The 16,087-nt window shown below is 39.8% G+C and overlaps 1 protein-coding gene across 1 annotated transcript in view; it reads left to right on the top strand.

The window, feature by feature from the left end:
- Window positions 1-16,087, top strand: part of prorp (protein only RNase P catalytic subunit) — a 74,587-nt gene that overhangs the window by 44,116 nt on the left and 14,384 nt on the right. The gene's annotated exons all lie outside the window — the stretch shown is intronic.

Genomic DNA, 16,087 nt, shown 5'->3' with positions numbered 1-16,087 from the left:
TTTGAATATGTTAAAATAAAATTGATAAGATGATGGTTGACTTGTGAGGAAGTGTTGAACTTGCTGTCATCAGGGGCTGTAAGAATGGGAGTTGACCTGATTGAAGTTTATAGGATCCTGGTAGAGCTTGACAATATTGGAAGGATGTTTCTCTTGAGATAGGATCTCAAATTAATTGAGGAAGAGTTTGTTCTTCTCAGGTTCTTTCTTCTGCAGAATTCTCTTTCCAGAACGCTATGGAGGCTAGGTCATTGAATGTATTCATGGCTGAGTTAGGTAGACTTTTGATCAAAAGGAGTTAAGGGTTATAGATAGATCTTGGCGTATAGGGATAATTTCAGAGTTTGTAGATTATACGAAACTTGACATCAATGTAAACAGCAAAGAGTGGGTGTTTAGGTGGCAGATGACGTTCAATGCTGAGAAGTGGAAGGTGATATATTTTGGTAAGGACAGAAAATTTAAATATGGAGTACAATTGTAATGAAGGTGCAGGAGTAGAGAGACCTGGATGTTTGCGTACAATTGAAGGATGCAGGGAACACTTATGGTATTGCTGATGCTTGGGCAGCTGCTGTCAAGGCAAAGTGTCTGAGGTCTTGCTGCTGAAGCTAATTTAGTTATCGGACCCTTGCAATGCCTCAAATGCGTGCTCTGTGTGTAAGAGATATCTTTGATTTGTTAGGTTAGAGTCAAACTCAAATGTTTGTTTGTTTATTCAATATCCTACTGTACAGAACTGAACTGCAATTGTAACAATGTACAAATGCAAAGTTTTTTTATGAATAAAGTATATTTTTGAAATAAAAAGATGCTGAACTTGTATATGACACTAGTTAGATTTCAGCTGGTGTATTGCTTACAGTTCTGGGTGCCACACTAGGAGGGATGTGAATGCATTGGAGAGAGTGCATAAGAAATTTTCAAAAATTGTTCTACATTTGAGAAAGTCTAGCATTGAGATAGAATGGAGAGTTTGGGACTATTCTCCTTGTTGAAGAATAAGAGGATATATGATAGAAGTTTTCAAAATCATGAGCTATTGTTTTCACAGAATATATAGAAAGTATTTGCACTCATTAAAGGATTGACAATAAATGCACACAAGCAGATTCAATTGAAACATTTCAAGAGGACATTGGATGATGATTAATTAAACAGAAAAAAATGTGAATGGGTGTGAGGAAAAGGCAGAAGAATGGTCCTTTTATTGTTTTTGAAAACCTCTTGTTTGTTAGAACAGCATGGTCAAAAAGTAAAGTTACATTGGAGTCGATTTTTTGTTTCACATACATTCTACTGAAACTAAACCTTCTCAACAAAGGAAATGATCATAGAGACAAATCTGAACGCTAGATATAGAACAATAAGAAGGGAGGGAGACAGAGAGTGGTGAAATAAGCATTACCTTGTTGCTCCTTCCCAACCATCCAACTCAGGAACCACACTGCACGTTGCTGACAAATAGTTTATATCACTACATTTGCAGACACAGTGGTGGTTTTCAAGCTTTTCCATATGTTGTTTCGTGATGTTGAACATTGCCAGGCACTCTGAGCAACTTTTTTGAAAGACAATGATAGTTAAACAGAGTCTCTATTGCACAAGATATTTAGTCATATAAATGTAGAAATGTAGGAGGTAGGAGCAAGAGTAGGCCCTCGAGCTTTTTCCGCCATTCGATATGATCATGGCTGATAATCAAGCTCAATATCCCAATTCCCGCCCTGGCATGGTCTTTGATCCCTTTAGCCACACAAGTTACATCTACCTCATCCTTGAAAAAACGTTTTGGCCTCCATTACTTTCTGTGGTAGTAAATGCCATAAGCTCACCACTTTCTGGGCAAAGAAATTTCTTCTCATTTCAGTCCTTTTAACTATGACTCTTGGTTCTGGACTCCCCCACTATTAGAAACGTCCTTCCTGGACCTAACCTGTCTAGTCTTGTTGGAATTTTGTAGGTTTCTGAAATTACTCTTCATTCTTCTTCAGTCCAGTGAATACAATCCTAATCATCTCAATCTCTTCTCAAATGTCAATCCTGTCATCCCAGGAAATCAATTTAGTAAACCTTTTCTGCACTCCCTCTGTAGCAGGATCATAGTTTAAAACCTTTTATTGTGAAGGACTTGTCCTCAAACAAAAAATCCAAGCAGGAACACTTTCTCCTAATTTATGGTCCTTCGTTAAAAAGATGTCTGCATTTTTCTTCAAATTATGCAGGCAAATTATCAGTCAACTATGAAATGAGTTACCTTCACTCTTTATTTTTTCTCAACTATATAGGTACAATAAGAGAAATATAACTATTTCCAATCTTTTGCTTTATGTCCATGTCTTCTCTCATTTTTTATTTGTGACATCTAATTTCCAGTTGTTACAGTGTTATAAAGCAGATGTTGACTCCCTGCTGAGAACTAAAACCGAAACAACCAAAGAGGAACATCTTGCCCGATTAATCTGTAAAAGGAGTGTCAAAAGTAGTGTAACCTGCTTTTCAGCGACTTCTAGTGGTTAAATAAAATATATCCTTGACACACTCATTAAAGTCAGCAAGTAACAATTTATTTATCTAACTCTAATGGTGAACAAATTCATTATTAACAAACTAAATAAATCCCTTCAAACTACTATTCTCAAATAAAGCAAGATTCTAATGGTATGCTATTCCAATAACTAAGAATCCCACTCATATAAAAAGAAATTAGAATTTACTTTCTCGAAATTACAGCCAGGTTGTGCATCTTCCGGAATGTTCTGTGCCTTCTTCGACTGGGAAAATATCAAACATATAATAATTTGAAGATTCTTCTGTTAGGAATATTAACTGGAATCATTATTATTTAGCTGGTGCTTTCTTTAAGACATAGACGAGGTTAAGAGAGCCAGCAATTTTCTCTCCAGAGCTGAGGGCTGTTAGCTCTGGCAGATGGCAGCTAACTCTGGGGTCTTTGTCCAACTGCCCCCTTCTTTTATACCCTTGATGACATCAATATTTGTTACAATAGGATTGGTCCCATGCTGTCAAAACCATCAGACTTAAATTTAATAGGTTTTAGGTCTCTAAGTATCTGATTCAAATTGATTAGCTAAATTCAAAAGTCTCTTGGCTTTATAAAAACTGTTCCTTGATCTGCTAATTATACAGCCTTTTGATACACCTATTTCAATTCAGGTGCTTTCTGTGTACTTGCAAAGTTTCAAGGTGTAGCTCATTCATTTGAAATCTTCAAAAAGCTTAAGAACTTTTAGAGGCACCATGAAATGCCCTCCTCAACCCCCCCCCGCACTTTACAAGCACCAAATTCTAACTTCCTGCCTCTCAATCTACATGTATGCTACCCAACTTCACAACAAGAGGTATGATGATCTGAGGCAGCTGACAGAAAATGATGGACACTTAGAATGCTTAACAAGAAAGGTTATCAGAAACTTCTGAGATTAGGACAATCGGGATAGTGTGAGTAGAGATGAGATATGTAAGCAAGCTTAGAAACCAGACCAAGAATGCTTTGTTATTCTTCAAGCACAAGGTGGCAGAATTGTCCAATAACCTTGTGTACTGTCGTGTGGATTTGTCTCTATGATCCCTCTTAAGCGAATGATCTCTGGAGTATTTTCTGTTTGCTCGAGAATAACTGATTTCACATGATCACTGGCATGAAAGCTGCATGGTTTGGAAGATTCATTTGAAATAAAACAGTATAATTTTTGTGAACCAGCATGAGTTCTGAATGCACTGTACAGCCATGGAACAAAATGTCCAATATCTTCTATTTATCATTTTCAATGAAAAATAATTCTTACTATTGACTTTTTATGTACTTATTTATAATGAATTGGATATGAAAAGTGAGAAAAAGTCAAAACCTGTGAATTTCAATCAAAGTGGGGATGTAAGGCAAGGGGTGGAAAGCATGAGGCAAATGAGGAAACCTTTATTTCCTCTCCTTAATTAATGTTTTGTGACACTGCATCATACGGGTGTTGGTCTAAGGGGAGGTTGTCCTACATCTGGTTTTGGGTCTCCAGAACTAAAACATCAGAGCTACTCTTCTTCTAGATTCTATAAAATTACTTAAATGCTTACCCAATTACTGCATCTCATTAAGTTTGTGAGAATAATGGAGGAGAAATTACCACCAATCGAAACATACAAGGATTCATTTTCTGAAGGCTGTATGATGTTCTGAATATAAAGTGAATCATATTTTAAATTATCTTAATTGCATTCACATTCAAAAGATAAATACCCAGTTCTGACAAGGGGGAAACCATTTCTGACACTAATTCAAAATTACCAGCATTTAGGATATAAAATTTGAAAACCAAAAGAATGATGGGATGCTTTCTTAATTAGGAAGGTAAAAATGTATACTGAATAAAAAGTAAGTTGTATAGCAAGCATTTTCACCTTTCATTGTAAAGGAATTTCTGGGCCTCTTCAATTTCTTGAAATTGTGAGAAACCGAACTCACTCACAAATCAATCAGCCTGAGACAAAGCCTTGGAAACAAGAACAATTTATTGCAGTCTTGCAAGAACTGGACGTCTCTGCAAACAAGCAGAAATGCATGCGAAAGCAGAGCATATTAACTTTCTTATTTAGTTTACAAGTTGTGGAATCACGATTCCCTTTTTCCCATCCTGTCATAAGCCGATTACCTCACTTGTTAGTTATTTTCTTATCGAGCCATCCTGCTGTCCTTGTCTGCATTCTTTGTTCCTTGTTTGTTACAGCTTGTTCTTTTATCCAGTTTCTCTTATCATACTATAAGCTTTATTGTGAAATACCCCTGCTGCTTCTTTTTGTGGTCAACTACAACACTTTAAAGTTATTTCCTAGCTTAAAACTATTTTCTTTAAAAGACCCTCTATATTCATTAAAGTCTTAGCCTTACATATGCTACATGCTACAAGAATTCCGCGACCGCTTGTATAATGTTCCCCTTCCCCTCCCCCCACACTACACCCCCTCACCCATCTGCAAAAACATTTCTAATCTCCCACAATTCCCCCTTTTTCTTTTTCTCTAACTGTTTTTGCACTTAAGTCTCCTTTAATTCATTTTCTTATGTTCTGCCCTCTTACGCCTTTTGGCGATGAAGTTCACAATCTTACATTTTATATTTGTGTTGTTCATCCCTCAAACTCTAAAAGCATTCTTTGACTTCTCTTTGTTGCATATCACCTGCTGATTGTAAAAGCATCTGATGATTTATTTGGGTTCCCTCCCCAAGGGATGTCATCAGTCGGCTCATTACCCATTTTAGGACATTGAACCCTACCACCAGACCCGCTAATATCAATAATCCACAGATAGCTAGATTGACTAACCACCTTCCTCAACCAGTCAATCCCCAATTTCCCCCATTCCCATCCTTTTTCGTTCTGGTACCGATTACCGGCCTCCCTTTTCTTGGCGATTTTGTCTCGCACATGTTTGGAGTTATCAGTAATGTTAGAGGAGACCTCAGGTATGTACGTACAACATTCCTCTCCAATTAGTGCACAGGTACCACCCTTCTCTGCTAGAATATAATCCAAGCCATCCTAAGGTCGTTAGCCTAGTGGCAACCATTTCGGTCGTTATGGCTGCTATTTGAGATTGGGTTTCGGCCAACGCATCAGCAGTATTGTTGGCTAACTCTTCCAGGGAAGCCGCCAACCTTTGTACTTTTACTCCTGCTCGAGCGGTCCCATTACATAGATACCAAAGTCCAGAGGAGGCGATCTCCTTCGGTTACTTTCTGGGTTACTCGCCTTCCTCCCTGTTTATTCCCAGGTATTTTTGGGGCTCTCTTTAATAGCCGCAAGTTGGGAATTATATAGGCGAGGTAGCAGCAGCCACTCCAGCCTTTCTGGCTTTGAGGCAGTGTTTGAACTGGACGGTCCCAGCACCCATTCCCGTTACATCTGCCACTCCATACATACTTCTCGCCGGGGACAAATGGGTAGGCTTTTAAGCCACCCACCCAATATGTCCCATTCAATACTTGGGGAATGGTCGTGGCAGTGGCTTGGCTGGTGTAGACACAAGATGATCGTCCTAATCAGAAGGGTGCGATATCATTCTGATTACAGAAACAAGTGGTATTTACTGCTTCTTTCGGTGGGGAAACTAAGGCTTTCGATAGCACCCAGAGTTTTCGGGCTGGTCGAGGGAACCATCCCGCAAAGTTACAATTACCCCTTTCAAATCTCCAAGTTGTATCATTTGAGCCCGAGTCAAATTGTTATACGTTGTACACTTCTTTGGTAAGTGGTATTACCGTGAACGGAATTCCGGATTCCCCATGGTGTGGGATCTCAGCACATACCCAACAGTCGGTATGCCCCTTTAGTTTAGCAAAATTCTGACATAAAGCGGTAAAATGATTTTTCCCACCTCCCCGCGCGCCCCCCCCCGGCAGCTAGCACCAATATTATCATGACAATACAAAGCTGACCACTCATTTCAGCTCACAATCCTTTCTGTCTATTCCCTAACCCTTTGTATGCCAGGGAGGAGAGAGTCCATGCAACACTTACAATTGTTTTGGGATACAGTTTTTTTTGTAACCAATACTTAATAGTCTCTTATCTCAGTCCATTCTTTTTGCTCAGCTTGATTTTCAGAGGGTTGTCTGTAAGATGTGCTTGCCACTCTGCTGGAGGGGTAGGAGCGTCCACCGGGCCCTTAACATGAGTGTGATGACTCCACACTTTTTCAGCAGTTCGGACAGCTGTTTCAGTAGTCAGGAGGATTAGGAACGGTCCCTCCCAGCTTGGGTGCAGTTTGGTATTTTTCCAGGTCTTTATCAGGACCCAATCACCTGGTTGTATCCGATGTACTGCGAACTCAAGTGGAGGTGTCTGGGTCAACAGACCCTTCTTCCTAAGGACAGACAAAGAAGAGCCAAGCGCCACAATTTAGTTTTTTAAAAAACTTATCATTGAACTCCTACAGTTGGTTATTCCCCTCTTCCACCCAAGAAAAATAATCTAAACATCATCTCATAAGGAGAGAGGCCTATATCACATCTAGGCGCAGTCCTAATGTGTAGCAACGCTATAGGTAAACATTTTGTCCATGGTAATCGAGTCTCTAGGACTAGCTTAGACAATTGCTTCTTTAAGGTTTGATTCATTCGTTCCACCCGTCCAGAGGAAGGCGGGTGTCAAGGAGTGTGGAATTCCCAAGAGATCTCTAATCCCGCCATTACTTCTTGTAGGATCCTAGAGGTAAAATGGCTACCTTTGTCTGAATCTATACTTTCCACCATTCCATAGCGAGGAATTATATGCTCTAAAAGAGTTTTCACTACTCCCTTCGATGTAGCTGAGGACATTGGAAATGCCTCCACCCACCCAGCTAGGTGATCCATTAGGACTAATAAGTACTTTTGTTTCCCTACGGAGGTAATTCTGTGTAATCTACCTGTATTCTTTGAAAAGGTCTTACCCCAGGGTTTCTTCCACCTTTGCCCCCCCCCCCCCCCCCCCCCCCGTTACTTTCTTATTAATCTTTTGGCAAGTTGGGCATCCTGCGCATACCTGTTTGGCTAATGTGTATATCCCTTTACATCCTTAACACTATGTCACACATGGCTTGGGAGCCCCAGTGACAGCCTTGGTGCAAGGTGGTTAGGATGTTTCTCATAACTGGTTTACTTAATAACTCCCTTCCATGCGGGAGGATCCATCTTCCTTGGGTTGACTTAGCCATTGTTACAGCTGCTGCACTATCCTCCACCCCAATTTTTAAACCCAGCAATATAATCAAATCCCTACCTAATAGATTACTTCCAATGTCAGGAATATATCGTAATTGTCCTATTACTTCCCCATCATTTCTTCTAATTAGGGTTGGTTCAAAAATAGGCACCAAGAATTCTTTGCCTTTTACTCCGGAAACCTTAAGATACTCCTTAGTCAATTTAACACCGGTAGGTCTAAAACTTAGAGATGACCATGCCGCTTCCGTGTCCACCAAAAATACTGCCTCTTCCCCTTCAGGTCCCACCTTTAAATTTATCAAGGGTTCCTGGTGGGTCTCAGGAGGAAGGAACCCCTGACTCCCCTAATCTTCATCTAAGGTCATTAGGGAAGCGGCTTCCCTTTCTCGTTTAAAATGCCCCACTTTCCTGCAATGGTAACACCCTGCCTGTTGCCTCCTTTCTCGGGTATCTGACCCATGTCTTTCGTGTCCTCCCCTACCCTTCCTGTTATCCCCTGATCCCATTCTCCTTTTTGTTATTTCTTCTACAGCCTCCGTTTTGGCTTTCTGTTTCTGCTTTTTGTCTTCCCTTTTCACATACACTTTCTGTGCCTCACATAACAGTTCTTCCATCTGTCTTTCACTCCATCCATCGGATTTCTGTAATTTCTATTGTATGTCCGGCCATGATTTAGTTACAAACTTAACCTTTAAGAGTCCTTGTGCTATCGGATTATTGGGATCCATTCCCAAATACTTCCTTATGGCTTCCTTGAGCCTTTTAAGAAATGCAGAATCTTTCTCTTGTTTTATTTCAAAGGCCTTAACAAAGTTTTGTGATCTAGGTGCCGCCTCTTTAATTCCTAATATTACCATTTCTCGTAGATCCCGCATTGACTCCCTATCTTCGCTGTCATTATTTTCCCAATGAGGGTCAACATTTGGGAATTTCTGTTCAGCTGGGGCCCCTTCTTCCCCAACTGGGTGCTTCTTTTCCCATTCCTGTAAAGCCGCTCTCCTAATCATACCTCCTTCTTCCCCTGAAAATAACGTTCCTAAAATTGCCATCAGTTCTCCCCAGGTATATAAATTAGGCTCTAGGAATTGCTCTAATTGTTCGGCTAGTCCAACCAGATCCTCTATTAAACTTTTCATTTCCTTTTTAAAGACCCTAACTTCACTGCTAGTTAAGGGAGCGTTTACGTATCCGATTGTACCTTCCCCAATCGGAACCTCTCGTAAGGGACATAATTTTCCATTATCTCCGCCTGTCCTTTACATGTGGTGGCTCGAGTGACTCTGCGCCCCCCCCCGACAGGTTCTGCATCTTTTAGTTCAGAGTCCGTTCCCCTTTCTCTGTCTAGACTCGGTTCTACTTCGGGAGCTGTAGGCTCGTTCCGGGGAGTAGAATTTGTGGGCGGCAAACATGTTAAGGGATCCCATTGTGGCTTCCCTTTTTCATTCTTTTTTTCTTGATTCCTCAGTATTCATGGGACATAATTTTACTCCCGCACTCCCTATCCAACAAGCCGCATATTCTGACCCTTTTTGACTGTATGTTTCTTTCCGATTGATGCATATATTTAGATCTTGGCACAGCCAATCCTCATCGGACCCATATTTGGGCCAAAGAAAATACCAGACGCCATAATACTTTCTCTAGTCCAAACGAAACAACAATAGTTTATCTTTGCAGTTTATCATTGTAGCCTTATCTTTCTCCCACGTCCGGGAGTTGTCTTCCCAATTCCCCAACATTTTCCCCAAAGGACTGTCCGGCGAAATATATTCCCCTTTAACGTTATTTACAGATCAATCGTTACCCAGTCAACTCCCCGGCCTCCCATTGTTGCTAATTTACTTAATCTTAACAAGGTCTGGTTCACCTTCTTCCACACCCCCTTCAGGGTCCTGACTAGACACCTTACTTGTCCGATTAATCTGAACAATTATATGCTTTTTGAGACTTCAACTGTTCTCCGTAAATCACTTTGATATAAGGAAAAAGAGATTGGTTAGAAACTGCTAGTAAGGTAGTTATGACCTGTAAAAAGAACAGGAGTTGACATTTTATTTCATAATCTATAAAATCCTCAACCTTAAAAGAAATCATGTTAAAATTTCCATAGTAGAAGTCAGATTCAAAACAGTCCTGGATCTCAAGCTCCAGGGACCAAAGCACAAACATTCAATCACCAACAAACAAATGTGCATTCAAACTGAATCACAAAGGGTTAAATTTTCTACTTGGTGTACAGCTCTTTCTCTCTCTCTCTCTCTCACACACACACATACACAGGCACCCTGTCTCACAGACATTTTGAGCTTCCCGCAATGACTCCTCTAGCTTTTGAATATTTTTCTGGACACCTAGCCATAAGTTAGTTACGATGTGCACCCTCAGGAGCCCTTCAGCTACTAGTCCTTCTGACATGGGCTGTTTTCCATTGCCATATGCTTAATTTTATATATCGGGTAAAAAATGAGGTCTGTAGATGCTGGAGATCACAGCTGAAAATGTGTTGCTGGTTAAAGCACAGCAGGTTAGGCAGCATCCAAGGAATAGGAAATTCGACGTTTCGGGCATAAGCCCTTCATCAGGAAATCCTGATGAAGGGCTTATGCCCGAAACGTCGAATTTCCTATTCCTTGGATGCTGCCTAACCTGCTGTGCTTTAAACAGCAACACATTTTCAGCTAATTTTATATATCGCCAATTCCCCGTACTTTCGTACGCCCGACAACCAAGGTAATACTTAAAGGTCTCTTTTCTTACCTTGGTCTGTGCACAGAGTTACCTGGTCATTTCGGTGCACCCCGCCCCGTGGCAATTCCTGCAGCAAATACCGCTGCCCCCCGGTCGCCCTTTAAGACCTTTCCCTACCTGGGTGTTGTGCACAAGAGTTGCCTGACTGAACCCGTCGCGTCTGCCTGCCTTGTTTCCTGGTCTCCCAGTCCGGATCGTACTCGTCCAAACCACGAATGACCAGCAAGGGAGTTGGAGATCACCGCAATTGGCGAGGTGCACCTCCCCCGTCGTCCCAAGAGTGTCGAGCGGTCGGAGTTTTGGATCTCGGAATGAGGCCCCAAAATTGTGAGAAACAGAACTCACTCACAAATCAATCAGCCTGAGACAAAGCCTTGGAAACAAGAACAATTTATTACAGTCTTGCAAGAACTGGACACCACTGCAATCAAGCAGAAATGCGTGCGAAAACAGAGCCTGTTTGCATTCTTATTTAATTTACAAGTTGCGGAATCACGCCTCTCTTTTCCCATCCTATCATAAGCTGATTACCTCACTTGTTAGTTATTTTCTTATCTGGCCATCCCGCTGCATTCTTTGTTCCTTGTTTGTTACGGCTTGTTCTTTTATCCAGTTTCTCTTATCAGATTATCAGCTTTATTGTGAAATACCCCTGCTGCTTCTTTTTGTGGTCAACTACAATACTTTAAAGTTATTTCCTAGCTTAAAACTATTTTCTTTATATTCATTAAAGTCTTAGCCTTACCCATGCTACAAGAATTCCGCGACCGTTTGTATAATGTTCCCCTTCCCTTCCCCCCACACTACACCCCCTCACCCATCTGCAAAAAGATTTCTAATCTCCCACAAAATTGCGCTATGTTTTTGAATACTTTACATGCTACAAATCATTTAGTTTTTCCAGAGTAATTTGAATTATTTCATATATTAAAAAAAACTAGAGTATTTCTACTGTGTACAAGTTAGTCTGTTAACAAAGAAATGATGCAATTTTGTGAAGTAAGTTTAGACAAATTCAGTACACTTTAATATTATATGGTAATATCACATTGGTGACTTGGGTGCAATGCTCACACTACAAATTTTATCTTTTGAGTTTCACCAGAGATAATTGCACAGCTTCAAATGGGAGTTTCTTATTCACACGGTCATCATGTAGCTATAGATAATCTGCACATGGCTTTTCCAAGTCAGTATTCAAGCTGAATTTGTCTTGTTTTCACTACACCCATTTTTTCAAACTCATTTGCAGCTTTGTGCGATGCATTTCTCTGAAGCAGAAATGGTTCCTGGCTGTGGCAGCTTTCTGGAATATGCATCTCTGACCATGTGCTGCTGCAAGTACGTAATTGAATAGTACAGCTAGACGTTTTCAAAACCTACAAAATTTTATTAACAAAATTATGCTGCTATATCTGCATGGAAATAAATGAATTTGTTGATTACATTAAAATTGCTGTCTGGAAATTATTGGAATTACTTTCTTTTGGCCTTCATCAAAGCTTGATACATCAATAATTTTCTTTCGAGATTATGAGGCTTCATATAATAGCAGAAGAAAAGTATTTTATGTTGGTGAACATCAGCTGAATCCAATTTGTAGATTTAAGGCTCATTTGACATAGTTTGGGTTGAAATGAGAACACAGTATTCATAGCTTCAGGTCAACGTTAAAGATCCCGCAGCATCTTTTAAAAGAAGGAGAGAATTTCTCAAGTATTCTAGCCATTTGTCTTTTCTCAAACAGCATGAAAAACAGCCAGATGAATCACCTATTCCAAGTCTACATAGATAACAGTAACTATAGCAGTGTTAACAGGAAAAGTATACCAAGGTGCTACAAAACTAATCAAAATGAAATGGATTACAACAAAATGAAGTAAATATTAACAAAGGCGCCTAAAAGTTTGGTTGAGAAGATTCATTTTCACAAAAGACTTTAAAGGAGAAGTGGAAGTATAAGACAGAAATGATTTGAATGATAATTCCAGATTATGGGTTTAGGCATCACCAGTGTTGGGAAGAAAATGGGATGTGGCGAAACAATTTTGCCAGAACTTTCAATACAGTTGAAGATTGAAAGACTGACAAAATGTCCTGACGGTTGACAAAATGGCATGGAAAGAATTTGTATGGTATAACTGATGTCTTGCTGCTGCAAAATCATTTTGCCAGCTGTAGAAAAGCTGACAGAATAGCTAACTGCTCAGAATCCAAATGAACCTGTTTGGTGGACCATTAAAGGCCTAATTCTTCACAGGCATTTTTCCAATGTTGGAAGAACCTATGGCCACTACCAGTTTAAAGACTGGACGTCTCCCTTCGCGCTCTCGGGAACAGGCTTCCGATGTAGGCCACTCCAAGGCACACTGAGGTGCTACCCCAATCCCCTTTCACCCCAACCTATGGCTACCCTCAGTAAGCTGTCAATCTCCACTCCACACATTTTTTTGATGGAACTCACTAGTGTAACCTTTCCCTGAACACACTGCATCCTCATCGTACAGGTGCAGTTTCAGCAATGGCACTGCTGAGTTTCTCGTTCTCTTAATTGCACTGGCAACTCATTGAGCTGTTTACTTTTGTAAAACAGCCAGCAACAAAAATGTAGCTGTGGGTCCCACAACTGGCAAAAGTAGAGATGGAAGGAAGGTATGCTGTATCTCAGGAGAAAGATCTTGTCCATATCAATGCCTGCAAATGATTGTGTGACCTTTCTATACCATCATTCAGGACACCCAGTCATGGCTGAAAGCAGCAAATATTGTCAATATAATTGTCTCCACAGAAGGCGGACACACACACTCACAGGGCAGATGAAGCAATGACAGACCTACATTTCTAACATTAGTTGCGGTTTTCAGAGATTTTTAAAGGTCTCAAGTCTTTTGGTGGATGATTGGATACTTGAGTGAGAGGGTAGTTAGATGATGGGGTGGTTGGTTCAGGTCAGTTGGGCAGGAATGGCAGTTGTCTTTTGGGGTGCTGTTTAGGTCAATTCACGGGTATAGTCATACGGGGTTGCTGCTTGGAAGAGGTAATCATGCAGGCAGTTGTCAGGTCAGGTAAGGACAGTAATCAGGTAAGGTCAGTGGATAGTTATTTGCAGTGGGGTATGGTCAGATGGGGTTATTTCTGAAGGGAGGAAGGATAGTTGGATTAGTCAAGGGTTTTTGGTTTGATGGGTTAATTGGTTGGGGTATGATCTTTTTGGCACCCTGTAAACTAGAGTCTACCAAATCTGAAAAAAACTTTTTTTAATCCTGAATTTGTTTCCTCCTCATGAGCTTAACCTCTTTCCTTATTAATATTATTATCTAAAACCTGAATCTTTGCAGCATTGTATACCTTTTCTTTCAATTTAATACCTTCTTAATTTCTGTAAACAGTCAAGAATGGTTCATTGCTCTCAGTCTTTACAGTCTGTTCTTTTCTCCCTTTCTAAAGATAATAAAAAAGGTCTGTTCAATAAAGAATGACAGAAGAGATGCATGTTCGGGGCTAAGACAGGGAAATCGTGCTGGAGGTTTATCTAGGTGGGAAGGACAAATTCTGTGAAACCAAAATAAATTTCAATGATATTCTTTGTAAATCGTGCCTTCAGACATGTTAGAGATTCAATAAGAGGTTAGTTTTTATATGATGTTAGAACTATCTATCTCAGTCTTAAACTTGTACTCTTGAAATCCTCTAGATAAATAACAAGACAATCAGTGTATGCATGGTGTCCCGTAGCTTTAATGTGCAAATATCTCACGTGACATTTCTGAAATATGAGAGAAGCCAATTGTGTATAAATACCTGAGTTGTTTTTCATTTAATAATGAATATTGGGTATCTCAGCCAATATCAAAGTTTTTATATTGTTTAGAAGTTTCACAGTAATGATTAGTGTACTCAGTGTAACCACAATTCAGGTTTCCAAACAGTTGGAAAATTTTTCAAACAATTTTCTTTTTGAGATTTACTTCTCCAATGACGAGTTGCACTTCACACTACAATGAAGAGTTTACTTCCCATCTCTGCTATTTGAAGATCATACTTTCTCTTAAGTATTTTAATATGTAATTAATGTTGAAGGGAGTCAATTTTGACTTGAAGCAACTAACCAGGAAAACACAAACGTAGCTTAAGCTATGATTTTGAGGTTTTTATGTTGGGCAGGAAAGTTGTGGGATGCTGTGTGGGCGACCTGATGCAGCTTACCCATGAGGTAGACCGATATCAGCTGTTAGCAAGAATGGATATGGGTGTAGAATTTTGTGATTTATTGAGTTGAGGTTCCTCTTGCTGCTGTGACACATTCCAATTCACATATTAAATGAGGCCTACAATTTGAAACACACAAGTGTTCAATGACAGTATCCTTTCAAAATGTCAATAGCCACTTCCTAGTATGCAACTGAGCCTGTTGCTGTCCTGTTACTGCCAATTCTTGCAGGGCCACATAGCTCAGAACTTGATTTCACAAATTTATGGGAGTCCATCCACATTTTATATGTGTATTCATATCTTTATGCTGCAGCAATGGTGCAGCACAATTCTTTCTTGTAGTATTGATGCAAAGTCAGTTATTACATTTTGATAATTTGGTGAAAATTGGCAGTTTGTATTGTGGTGAGAACAAGTTAACACAGTCATCTTGTACATTTATCGTTTATTTATACAAAATGAATAGACATTCTTGGAAAAATAATCTTCAAATGAGTTAAAGTGGATTGTTAGCAGAACTTGGCAGACTAGGAAAGTCCAAAATTTAGTTCTAGATAGTATGTCTATTGTTCTACTTTATATTAATTGATGGGACTGGGTCAGGATTCAATGCCCATCTGTAATTGCCATTGAGAAGATGGTGGTGAGCTGCCTTTTTGAATCACCCCAGAATATTCAAAAGTAAGTTACATAACATTGGCCCAGCAACAATATAGAAATTGTGACCTAATTTCAAGACAGAATGATGTGTGGTTTTAGAAGGGAACTTGTAGGAGGTAGTCTTCTCATGGATCTGTTGTCCTTTTCAAATAATGGGGACTTAAACCCAAATGCAGAGGAGATGTGTTTTTGTTTTCCACAGTGTAGAAACATTGCTTGGTTGCTGAATAATATCACAGGCATTTTTTGTGCAACTTAAGCATTATGAGCTGCTTAACTCCTCCATAATGAAGGAGAACATGACAAACTACTGCAAGTCTTAGATGTGGGGAGGCGATGGCCTAGCAGTATTATCGCTGGACTGTAAATCCAGCGACCCAGGTAATTTTCAACCCAGGTCCTAATACTGCCAAAACAAATGTTGGAATTTGAACATAGTAAAAAATCTGGAATAAAGAGTCTAATTATAACATTGCCAATTGTCATAACAACCCATCTGAGTTCACTAATGTCTAAGGAAACTGCTATTCTCACCTGGTCCACATGCAATTCCAGGTATGTACAATAAATACTGGCCTAGACAGCGATACCCTCATCCTGTGAATGACTTGAACTAATATTCACATCAAACAAGTGCTAGTGGTGGTTATTACTAAAAATAAAAATGTTGATTACCTTCTTCCAATTTTAACCTCACTCACTGCTGATCAGACCCTTAGCGAGATTAGTCATGTCAATATAGGAAAA

The sequence above is a fragment of the Hemiscyllium ocellatum genome, chromosome 8, assembly GCF_020745735.1.
Source record: "Hemiscyllium ocellatum isolate sHemOce1 chromosome 8, sHemOce1.pat.X.cur, whole genome shotgun sequence".
Classification (NCBI taxonomy): Eukaryota; Metazoa; Chordata; class Chondrichthyes; order Orectolobiformes; family Hemiscylliidae; genus Hemiscyllium; species Hemiscyllium ocellatum.
This window is presented reverse-complemented; position numbering and strand designations above follow the sequence as displayed.